This window comes from Staurois parvus, unplaced genomic scaffold (assembly GCF_062004578.1).
Source record: "Staurois parvus isolate SC_StPar_1 unplaced genomic scaffold, SC_StPar_1.0 ptg001432l, whole genome shotgun sequence".
Classification (NCBI taxonomy): Eukaryota; Metazoa; Chordata; class Amphibia; order Anura; family Ranidae; genus Staurois; species Staurois parvus.
The window spans coordinates 8,990,566-9,002,218 of NW_028319228.1; the positions used below are offsets into that span (position 1 = coordinate 8,990,566).

The window sequence follows — 11,653 nt, forward strand, 5'->3', positions numbered from 1 at the left end:
CATGCAGATGAGTGCCGTCGATCTTAGAATCACCGCACACTTCACTCATTTGGGCAGTCACGGGGCCAAAACCAGAGTGTGGAGCCACAGTGTGGCGGTGGAGGCAGCAGCAATGGGAGGCCATACAGCACCCTATGACAAAAATGGAAACCACCAGCAGTGTGAGGAGACCTGAAAGTGGCACATGGCAGAGTGTGGCGATGGAGACAGCAGCAATGGGAGGCCGTACAGGGACCCATGAGAGACTCTGGACCTGGCAGCAGCATGAGGAGGCGGTACAGGGGCCCATGACAGATTACGGGCCTGGCAGCAGCATGAGGAGTTGGTACGGGGGCCCATGGCAGATTACGGGCCTGGCAGCAGCAATGGGAGGCCGTACAGGGACCCATGACACACTCTGGACCTGGCAGCAGCATGAGGAGGCGGTACAGGGGTCCATGACAGATTACGGGCATGGCAGCAGCATGAGGAGTCGGTACGGGGGCCCATGACACACTCTGGACCTGGCAGCAGCATGAGGAGGCGGTACAGGGGCGCATGACAGATTACGAGCCTGGCAGCAGCAACTTGGACAGGAGGACGTTCAGCTTCTGCACCGTCGGGTGCGTGCTCGCAAACTGTTGTCTCTTGGAAACGGATTCCAAGAAAGACTGCTGACGGAATCCGTGAAGAGGAGTAGCAGGAGAAGGAGCATCTGAACGAGCGGAATATGCCAACAAGCGACAACAGGTGCCCATGACAGATTACGGGCCTGGCAGCAGCATGAGGAGTCGGTACGGGGGCCCATGGCAGATTACAGGCCTGGCAGCAGCAATGGGAGGCCCGTAATCTGCCAGCACCCTATGACAAAAAATGGAACACACCAGCAGTGTGTGAGGAGACCTGAAAGTGGCACATGGCAGAGTGTGGCGATGGAGACAGCAGCAATGGGAGGCCGTAGAGGGACCCATGAGAGACTCTGGACCTGGCAGCAGCATGAGGAGGCGGTACAGGGGCCCATGGCAGATTATTGGCATGGCAGCAGCTATGGGAGGCCCGTAATCTGCCAGCACCCTATGACAAAAAATGGAACACACCAGCAGTGTGAGGAGACCTGAAAGTGGCACATGGCAGAGTGTGGCGATGGAGACAGCAGCAATGGGAGGCCGTACAGGGACCCATGAGAGACTGTGGACCTGGCAGCAGCATGAGGAGGCGGTACTGGGGCCCATGACAGATTAGGGGCCTGGCAGCAGCAATGGGAGGCCCGTAAGCTGCCAGCACCCTATGACAAAAAATGGAACACACCAGCAGTGTGTGAGGAGACCTGAAAGTGGCACATGGCAGAGTGTGGCGATGGAGACAGCAGCAATGGGAGGCCGTACAGGGACCCATGAGAGACTCTGGACCTGGCAGCAGCATGAGGAGGCGGTACAGGGGCCCATGGCAGATTACGGGCCTGGCAGCAGCAATGGGAGGCCCGTAATCTGCCAGCACCCTATGACAAAAAATGGAACACACCAGCAGTGTGAGGAGACCTGAAAGTGGCACATGGCAGAGTGTGGTGATGGAGACAGCAGCAATGGGAGGCCGTACAGGGACCCATGAGAGACTGTGGACCTGGCAGCAGCATGAGGAGGCGGTACTGGGGCCCATGACAGATTACGGGCCTGGCAGCAGCAATGGGAGGCCCGTAATCTGCCAGCACCCTATGACAAAAAATGTAACACACCAGCAGTGTGAGGAGACCTGAAAGTGGCACATGGCAGAGTGTGGCGATGGAGACAGCAGCAATGGGAGGCGGTTCAGGGACCCATGAGACACTGTGGACCTGGCAGCAGCATGAGGAGGCGGTACAGGGGCCCATGGCAGATTAAGGCCTGGCAGCAGCAATGGGAGGCCCGTAATCTGCCAGCACCCTATGACAAAATGGAACCCTGGGCTGGGGCAGGCAGAACCGCCATATCTTTATCACAGTTTTCCCAGGCCACCGAATGGCGACGCTGCATATGCTGACGCAACGCTGTAGTCCCAACATGGGCCCCCTGGCCACGCTTGACTTTCTGGCCACATAGTCGACATACGGCTACGTTTACTTCCTCGGGCGGCTTGACGAAAAATTGCCACACCGCCGAGTAGGAAACTTTGCCCCCGCTACTCCTCACTGGCTGACTGCTACTTCCTCCGTGCACACCGGCACCACTACTGGCCGTGGTGGTAGGTTGCAGTGGAGCTGGTGCTCTACTCCGTGGCCGTTTGCCTCCACTGACACTGCTGCGACCCTGCTGCCTCCTAGCAGCAGCAATGGGAGGCCGTACAGGGACCCATGACACACTCTGGACCTGGCAGCAGCATGAAGAGGCGGTACAGGGGCCCATGGCAGATTAGGGGCCTGGCAGCAGCAATGGGAGGCCCGTAATCTGCCAGCACCCTATGACAAAAAATGTAACACACCAGCAGTGTGAGGAGACCTGAAAGTGGCACATGGCAGAGTGTGGCGATGGAGACAGCAGCAATGGGAGGCCGTACAGGGACCCATGAGAGACTCTGGACCTGGCAGCAGCATGAGGAGGCGGTACAGGGGCCCATGGCAGATTAGGGGCCTGGCAGCAGCAATGGGAGGCCCGTAATCTGCCAGCACCCTATGACAAAAAATGGAACACACCAGCAGTGTGAGGAGACCTGAAAGTGGCACATGGCATGAGACACTATGGACCTGGCAGCAGCATGAGGAGGCGGTACAGGGGCCCATGGCACATTAGGGGCCTGGCAGCAGCTATGGGAGGCCCGTAATCTGCCAGCACCCTATGACAAAAAATGGAACACACCAGCAGTGTGTGAGGAGACCTGAAAGTGGCACATGGCAGAGTGTGGCGATGGAGACAGCAGCAATGGGAGGCCGTACAGGGACCCATGAGAGACTCTGGACCTGGCAGCAGCATGAGGAGGCGGTACAGGGGCCCATAGCAGATTAGGGGCCTGGCAGCAGCTATGGGAGGCCCGTAATCTGCCAGCACCCTATGACAAAAAATGGAACACACCAGCAGTGTGTGAGGAGACCTGAAAGTGGCACATGGCAGAGTGTCGCGATGGAGACAGCAGCAATGGGAGGCCGTACAGGGACCCATGAGAGACTGTGGACCTGGCAGCAGCATGAGGAGGCGGTACAGGGGCCCATGGCAGATTAGGGGCCTGGCAGCAGCAATGGGAGGCCCGTAATCTGCCAGCACCCTATGACAAAAAATGGAACACAACAGCAGTGTGAGGAGACCTGAAAGTGGCACATGGCATGAGACACTGTGGACCTGGCAGCAGCATGAGGAGGCGGTACAGGGGCCCATGGCAGATTAGGGGCCTGGCAGCAGCTATGGGAGGCCCGTAATCTGCCAGCACCCTATGACAAAAAATGGAACACACCAGCAGTGTGTGAGGAGACCTGAAAGTGGCACATGTTTGGGGCATGATTCATGGCGGATTTAGTCAGTTGTGTCAGGAACTGGTGGTTTGAAATCCAGACTAATCCACGCCTGATTCATTTTCACAAACGTGAGTCTCTCCACACTTTGGGTGGACAGTCGTGTCCTCCGCGGAGTTACAATACCTCCTGCTGCACTAAACACGCGCTCCGATGCCACGCTACTGGCCGGGCATGACAGCCTTTCAAGGGCAAATTCAGCTAGTTGGGGCCAAAGGTCAAGTTTCGTTGCCCAGTAGTCAAGGGGATTGTCTACCTCGGTTGGCAGGGTGCTGTCCAAGTAGGCCTAAGCCTGTTGTTTGAGGTCCTGCTCCAGGTCCACCTGATGCTGCTGCTGCTGCGGCTGGTTAGTAGTTTCCTCACTGCGCTGGTGAAGAAAGCTACTCATCATCGACTGCAGACTGAGGCAGCCGCTGCTGGTGGAGCTGCCACTGCTCCTACCACCCCACCCCTCCCCTGCTGCCATGGCAGCGGAACGCGAGCGCACAGGGCCCACAGTGTCTGAGGATGGACGTTGGCGCAGAAAGGCAGAGACCAGCTGACTACATAGGTGGTTTTTATAGTACGTTATTTTGGCCTCCCTCTCAGCAGGTGTGAAAAAGGCCACCATTTTTGAACGGTAGCGAGGGTCCAACAAGGTGGACAGCCAAAAGTCATCCCTCTGTCTGATGGTTATTATTCGGCTGTCGCTACGCAAGCAACCGAGCATGCTATGGGCCATTTGTGCCAAGGAATGCGAGGGACTCCCTGCCTCCATCTCCACAGCATACTGCCACGGTGCGTCTGGGTCCTCTGTCTCCTCCTCCTCCTCCTCTACCACATGCTCCTGCTCCTCCACTCCTGTCCTCTGAGTGGAAAAACCACCCATTTCACTCAATAATTCCTGAGCACAAATGTCCTCCTCTACCTCCTCCTCTTCTTCCTGTCCTGCCCCCACAGGGGTCATGTGGCGTTGAGATCTGTGCGCCACGTCTACTGCACCCTGACCAGCCATTGTTAACAGCATTTGTTCCAGGACGTGCAACAGAGGAATGACGTCGTTCATCCCATAGTCCTGCCGACTCACGAATAGCGTGGCCTCCTCAAAGGGCCTGAGCAAGCGGCAGGTGTCACGCATGAGCTGCCAATGGCTGACATCGAAGTTACACAGGGGAGTACCTTTATCCGCTTGTAACATCAGGAAATCGGTGATGGCCTTTCGCTGTTCGTAAAGGCGGTCTAACATGTGTAGGGTTGAATTCCACCTTGTTGCAACGTCGCAGATCAGGCGATGCTGTGGAATTCCGTTCTGCCGCTGCAGCTCAAGGAGGGTGTGCTTTGCGGTGTAGGAATGGCTGAAATGCATGCAAAGTTTACGTGACATTTTAAGGATGTCTTGCAGTGGGATGGTGGATTTTAGGAACCGCTTGACAACCAGATTGAACACGTGAGCCATGCATGGCGCATGGCACAACCTTCCTTGACGCAGAGCAGACACCATGTTCTTTCCGTTGTCGGTCAACATGGTTCCGATTTTCAGTTTGCGCGGAGACAGCCATCTGTCGATTTCTCTGTTCATTACACTCAGAAGTTCCTCCCCTGTGTGACTACGTTCGCCAAGGCATACCAGGTGCAGCACAGCGTGACACCGTTGCGCCCTGCACATGTGATATGCCGGTCGGGTAATGGGACTTGGCACGGGGGTGGCGGCTGAGGACACGGCGGAAGAAGAGGTGGTAGAGGCGGACATCTTTGCCGGACCAAGGACGTGCAAACGTGGAGGCAAAAGCGGCGTGACCTGTCCAAGTTGCTGGTGCGGCTGTGCCGGCACCACGTTCACCCAGTGGGCCGTAAATGACATGTACTGTCCCTGACCGTAGTTACAGCTCCACACGTCGGCGCTGCCGTGCACTTTGGCAGAGACCGACATGCTCAAAGACTGGCCCACCATCTCTTCTACATGTGAATGCAGGGCTGGCACTGCCTTTTTGGCGAAGAAATAATGGCTTGGCACTCTCCACCGCGGCGCGGCACAAGCCATCATTTCTCGGAAAGGTGCTGAGTCCACCACTTGGAAAGGGAGGGACTGCAGCACCAGCAACTTGGACAGGAGGACGTTCAGCTTTTGCACCGTCGGGTGCGTGCTCGCAAACTGTTGTCTCTTGGAAACGGATTCCAAGAAAGACTGCTGACGGAATCCGTGAAGAGGAGTAGCAGGAGAAGGAGCATCAGAACGAGCGGAAGATGCCAACGAGCGACAACTCCCCTCAGCAGAGGTGTTGGAGCCTTGACTGGCTGATAGAGGGCGATTGACGTCGGGTGACGGAGAAAGTAACGGAGCGGGTGATGGAGCGGGGGCTGGGGCAGGCAGAACCGCCGTATCTTTATCACGGTTTTCCCAGGCCACCAAATGGCGATGCTGCATATGCTGACGCAACGCTGTAGTCCCAACATGGGCCCCCTGGCCACGCTTGACTTTCTGGCCACATAGTCGACATACGGCTACGTTTACTTCCTCGGGCGGCTTGACAAAAAATTGCCACACCGCCGAGTAGGAAACTTTGCCCCCGATACTCCTCACTGGCTGACTGCTGCTTCCTCCGTGCACACCGGCACCACTACTGGCCGTGGTGGTAGGCTGCAGTGGAGCTGGTGCTGTACTCCGTGGCCGTTTGCCTCCACTGACACTGCTGCGACCCTGCTGCCTCCTGGGCAACCCACCGACTGTTTTGCTCGCTGCCAAGCTGCCACCCTCTTCTCCTGATGATGCGGAAGCAATAGCCTGATGACGACGAGGCTGCCAAGTGCAATCAGCCTCATCATCCTCAATTAGGGTCTCCGCCTCACTACTAGCCCCCTCGGCTGTGTGTGGGTCAGGAGACAGTCCTGTCTCTAGACCAGCTACCGAGCCACTCTCCTCGCCACTACTTCTTCGCCTGGCTGCTGAAGAGGCGGATGTCTCCCCCCGTTCCTGACCGCCCTCTGTTAGCTCTTCCTCACTGTACAGTGGGGATGAGCCCACAGCATGCGATACTTCGCTTGGTGAGGGAACACCAAAGGACAGGGGCAGGTAGAGGACACGTGATTTCAGTGGGCTTGCTCCCGGGCCATGCCAACTAACGGTTGTGTCTGACGTACCCACCGACCGTTGGCTGTAGGTGTCAGAGGTGACCTGGGAAGAGGAAGACGACCGAGCCAACCAATCAATGACGGCAGGGTTGTCAGTGGAGACACGACCGCTGGATGACACCGGGAGCACTGGCCTCTGGCTGCGACTAGTGCTGCCTCGACCCCTTCCTCTGCTGCCACGTCTGCTCGCTCCTAAAACATTGCCTCCTCTGCCACTCCTCTGCATGTTGTCTGACATACTCTTTAATTAAACGATTCTGTGTCCCTGAGTAACAATTCTGTGTCTGTCCCTGAGTAACAATTCTGTGTCCCTCAGTAACAATTCTGTGTCCCTCAGTAACAATTCTGTGTCCCTGAGTAACAATTCTGTGTCCCTGAGTAACAATTCTGTGTCCCTCAGTAACAATTCTGTGTCTGTCCCTGAGTAACAATTCTGTGTCTGTCGCTGAGTAACAATTCTGTGTCCCTCAGTAACAATTCTGTGTCTGTCCCTGAGTAACAATTCTGTGTCTGTCGCTGAGTAACAATTCTGTGTCCCTCAGTAACAATTCTGTGTCCCTCAGTAACAATTCTGTGTCTGTCCCTGAGTAACAATTCTGTGTCTGTCCCTGAGTAACAATTCTGTGTCCCTCAGTAACAATTCTGTGTCCCTCAGTAACAATTCTGTGTCCCTCAGTAACAATTCTGTGTCCCTCAGTAACAATTCTGTGTCTGTCCCTCAGTAACAATTCTGTGTCTGTCCCTGAGTAACAATTCTGTGTCCCTAAGTAACGTTTCTGTGGCCCTAAGTAACGGTTCTGTGGCCCTCAGTAACAAATCTGTGTCCCTCAGTAACAATTCTGTGTCCCTCAGTAACAATTCTGTGTCCCTCAGTAACAATTCTGTGTCTGTCCCTGAGTAACAATTCTGTGTCTGTCCTTGAGTAACAATTCTGTGTCCCTCAGTAACAATTCTGTGTCCCTGAGTAACAATTCTGTGTCCTCAGTAACAATTCTGTGTCCCTCAGTAACAATTCTGTGTCCCTCAGTAACAATTCTGTGTCCCTGAGTAACAATTCTGTGTCCCTGAGTAACAATTCTGTGTCCCTCAGTAACAATTCTGTGTCCCTCAGTAACAATTCTGTGTCTGTCCCTGAGTAACAATTCTGTCTCTGTCACTGAGTAACAATTCTGTGTCCCTCAGTAACAATTCTGTGTCCCTCAGTAACAATTCTGTGTCTGTCCCTGAGTAACAATTCTGTGTCTGTCGCTGAGTAACAATTCTGTGTCCCTCAGTAACAATTCTGTGTCCCTCAGTAACAATTCTGTGTCTGTCCCTGAGTAACAATTCTGTGTCTGTCGCTGAGTAACAATTCTGTGTCCCTCAGTAACAATTCTGTGTCCCTCAGTAACAATTCTGTGTCTGTCCCTGAGTAACAATTCTGTGTCTGTCCCTGAGTAACAATTCTGTGTCCCTCAGTAACAATTCTGTGTCCCTCAGTAACAATTCTGTGTCCCTGAGTAACAATTCTGTGTCCCTCAGTAACAATTCTGTGTCCCTCAGTAACAATTCTGTGTCTGTCCCTGAGTAACAATTCTGTGTCCCTAAGTAACGTTTCTGTGGCCCTAAGTAACGTTTCTGTGGCCCTAAGTAACGATTCTGTGGCCCTAAGTAAAGTTTCTGTAGCCCTAAGTAACGTTTCTGTGGCCCTAAGTAACGTTTCTGTGGCCCTAAGTAACAGTTCTGTGGCCCTCAGTAACAATTCTGTGTCCCTCAGTAACAATTCTGTCTGTCTCTGAGTAACAATTCTGTGTCCCTAAGTAACGTTTCTGTGGCCCTAAGTAACGGTTCTGTGGCCCTCAGTAACAAATCTGTGTCCCTCAGTAACAATTCTGTGTCTGTCCCTAAGTAACAATTCTGTGGCCCTAAGTAACGTTTCTGTGGCCCTAAGTAACGTTTCTGTGGCCCTAAGTAACGTTTCTGTGGCCCTAAGTAACGATTCTGTGGCCCTAAGTAACGATTCTGTGGCCCTAAGTAATGTTTCTGTAGCCCTAAGTAACGTTTCTGTGGCCCTAAGTAACGTTTCTGTGGCCCTAAGTAACAGTTCTGTGGCCCTCAGTAACAAATCTGTGTCCCTCAGTAACAATTCTGTGTCTGTCCCTAAGTAACAATTTTGTGGCCTAAGTAACGTTTCTGTGGCCCTAAGTAACATTTCTGTGGCCCTAAGTAACGATTCTGTGTCCCTCAGTAACAATTCTGTGTCTGTCCCTAAGTAACAATTCTGTGTCTGTCCCTGAGCAACAATTCTGTGTCCCTAAGTAACGTTTCTGTGGCCCTAAGTAACAGTTCTGTGGCCCTCAGTAACAATTCTGTGTCCCTCAGTAACAATTCTGTGTCTGTCCCTAAGTAACAATTCTGTGGCCCTAAGTAACGTTTCTGTGGCCCTAAGTAACGATTCTGTGGCCCTAAGTAACGATTCTGTGGCCCTAAGTAACATTTCTGTGGCCCTAAGTAACGTTTCTGTGGCCCTAAGTAACGATTCTGTGGCCCTAAGTAACGTTTCTGTGTCCCTAAGTAACGTTTCTGTGTCCCTAAGTAACGTTTCTGTGTCCCTAAGTAAAGTTTCTGTGGCCCTAAGTAACGTTTCTTTGTCCCTAAGTAACGTTTCTGTGGCCCTAAGTAACGTTTCTGTGTCCCTAACTAACGTTTCTGTGTCCCTAAGTAACGTTTCTGTGTCCCTAACTCTCTCCCTGAATACAGCCAGGTCTGCCTCTGTTGAATGACTGGAGGCAAATGGAGAATTCTAAAATGGCCGCCATTTATAGCTCGACCATTACACAGTGCTGGCTGGCTGGCTGCTGATTGGCTAATGCGATCACATGTCATGAATGAATGCATTATGGGTCAGCGCGCCTTGTCTGCGCGCCTTCCCAGACATCCCCGCTCCGTCGCCGCACATGTCGCCGCCATTTTAGGAAAAATTTCGATTCGCGCATCCGAAATTTTCCTAATATTCGAAACGAATTCCACTTCACCTAGTTCGATTCGCTCATCTCTAATGAGCACCATTAACATTGAGTACATAACTAAAAACTGTAATGGAGAGCAACTTAAAATGCATAAGCAGACAATCATAGTTAAAGAAAAACAAGGAATAGATGTGATACAAGAAGTGCCATCATTCCTCAAAGATACAATGGAGAAGCCCTCTTATTGGTGGGATTTTTAAGGCACATGTTAGACCAAAGAGTAACCTAACAATAAATGATTTAAAAGAGAACCATTTATTTATCCAATCTTGTAAAAGACATATAATTACAATTACAAAATATGGCGGTGTCACCAGAAGTAATTTTACAATAAAGATGTAAAGCTGAGTCATTCATGTATTTGCCATAGGAAGATAGTCCATCCAGTCATCCTGAAGATACCTGACAAAAAACCGAAGGTACTGCTCCAAAGTTTGATTGGTCCTCTTGGTCTGACCATTAGACTGAGAATGAAATTGTTACACCAAAGCTGAACAAAAGCTTTTCCAAAATTTTTAAGTAAACTGTACTCTTCTGTCAGATACCACATCATCAGGAATTCCATGTAGTTTAAAAACATCCCGAACCATCAACTCCGCAGTTTGTTCAGCAAAAGGTACCCCCTTAACCGGTATAAAATGAGGCATCTTAGTACGACGGTCGACGACTACCAAGATAGTGGTCATTTCTATTGAGGGAGGTAAATCGACCACAGTCTATAGAAATTGACCCCCAAGGTCTTGATGGAACAGGGAGTGTCTGGAGCAACCCTAAAGGAGAAGCTTGGGATGTCTTACGGTGTTTGCACGTCAGACAGGAGGCCACATAGTGTTTTACATCTTTCTTATAACCAGGCCACCAGAATAAATGTGACAAAAGCTCTTCTGTCTTAGAAACCCCAAAATGCCCCGCAAGTTTAGAGTCATGAACTAATTTGAGGGCTTCAACCTGAGCAGATTAAGGTACATAGAGATGATGTGCTTGAGTCCAAAAGCCAATCTTGTATTCAAGGTTAATGTCCTCAGGAGGATGATTGAGAAGTGGGTCATTCTCATACCCCTCATGGAGAAGACTCAAGAATGTCTTGGTACTTGTGGCCCCTAGGAAGTTCTTTTGAGTTAGAATTGTACATTCAGAGTCGCCTTCCTGGGGAGGATCAGACAACATCATTGATAAGGCATTGGCCTTACCATTCCTTGATCCAGGTAGATATGATATAATAAAATTGAACCTGGAAAAGAATAAAGACCAACATGCTTGTCTGGAAGACAATCTCTTGACAGAGCGAATGAATTCCAAATTTTTATGCTCAATGAGAACAGTTATAGGATGACTAGCCCCTTCCAGCAGATGCCTCCAGCTCTGACCGACTCACGGTGCACAACGCAACTCCCTGGAATCGCCCCACGCTCACATGGGCAAACGCAGCTGCAGTGAGGGTCGCTGACCTAGCGGTCCCCCTCAAGGAAGTGAAATTGGCCACTTTTTTACTAGATCACATAGCCAGGGATCTCCGGCTTCCAAGATGGCGCCAGCCCATTCCTACGGAAACCATGCGGCTTCACAGGTGAATACCTGACACCGTACACACTCACCTCAGGACTCTGAACATGGCTCGGTCCAGTCCAGAAGCCCCTATCCAACATCCCAGGGATCTAAAGAGGGATGGGACCTGGAGGCCTACATCAGGACCCACTGGCCAGGATTTTGAGGCCTATGTGACTAGGCTGGATTCCTCTTATAAACAGGAGATCACAGATCTCTGTAAAGATCTGGGCAACAGATGGGAGGATGTAGAGCACATGGTGGAAGGGTTCATTGACTAAGCTGAATACACATGATGAGATACTTCATGAACACACTACTCAGATACAACAATTTTTCTATAGCCTTAATGACCAAGAAAACAGAAACTGCCCCAATATCTTTTTATTTTCTCACAAGTCTTCTGTTTCTGCCTATGCTCAAGAGAAAAATGTTAAATTGATCTCTAGGTATCAAGATCCAGTATCTATTCACAGGATTTTCCCCTCCTCAACCAATATTTGCTGGCGCTGTCACAAGGAAAGAGGGAAGTACCTTC

General features: G+C 51.6%; 1 pseudogene; it reads right to left on the reverse strand.

Moving 5' to 3' along the window:
• Nucleotides 1–11,182, reverse strand: part of LOC149436047 (uncharacterized) — a 124,261-nt pseudogene extending 113,079 nt beyond the window's left edge.
• Between the last annotated feature and the right edge of the window lie 471 nt (nucleotides 11,183–11,653).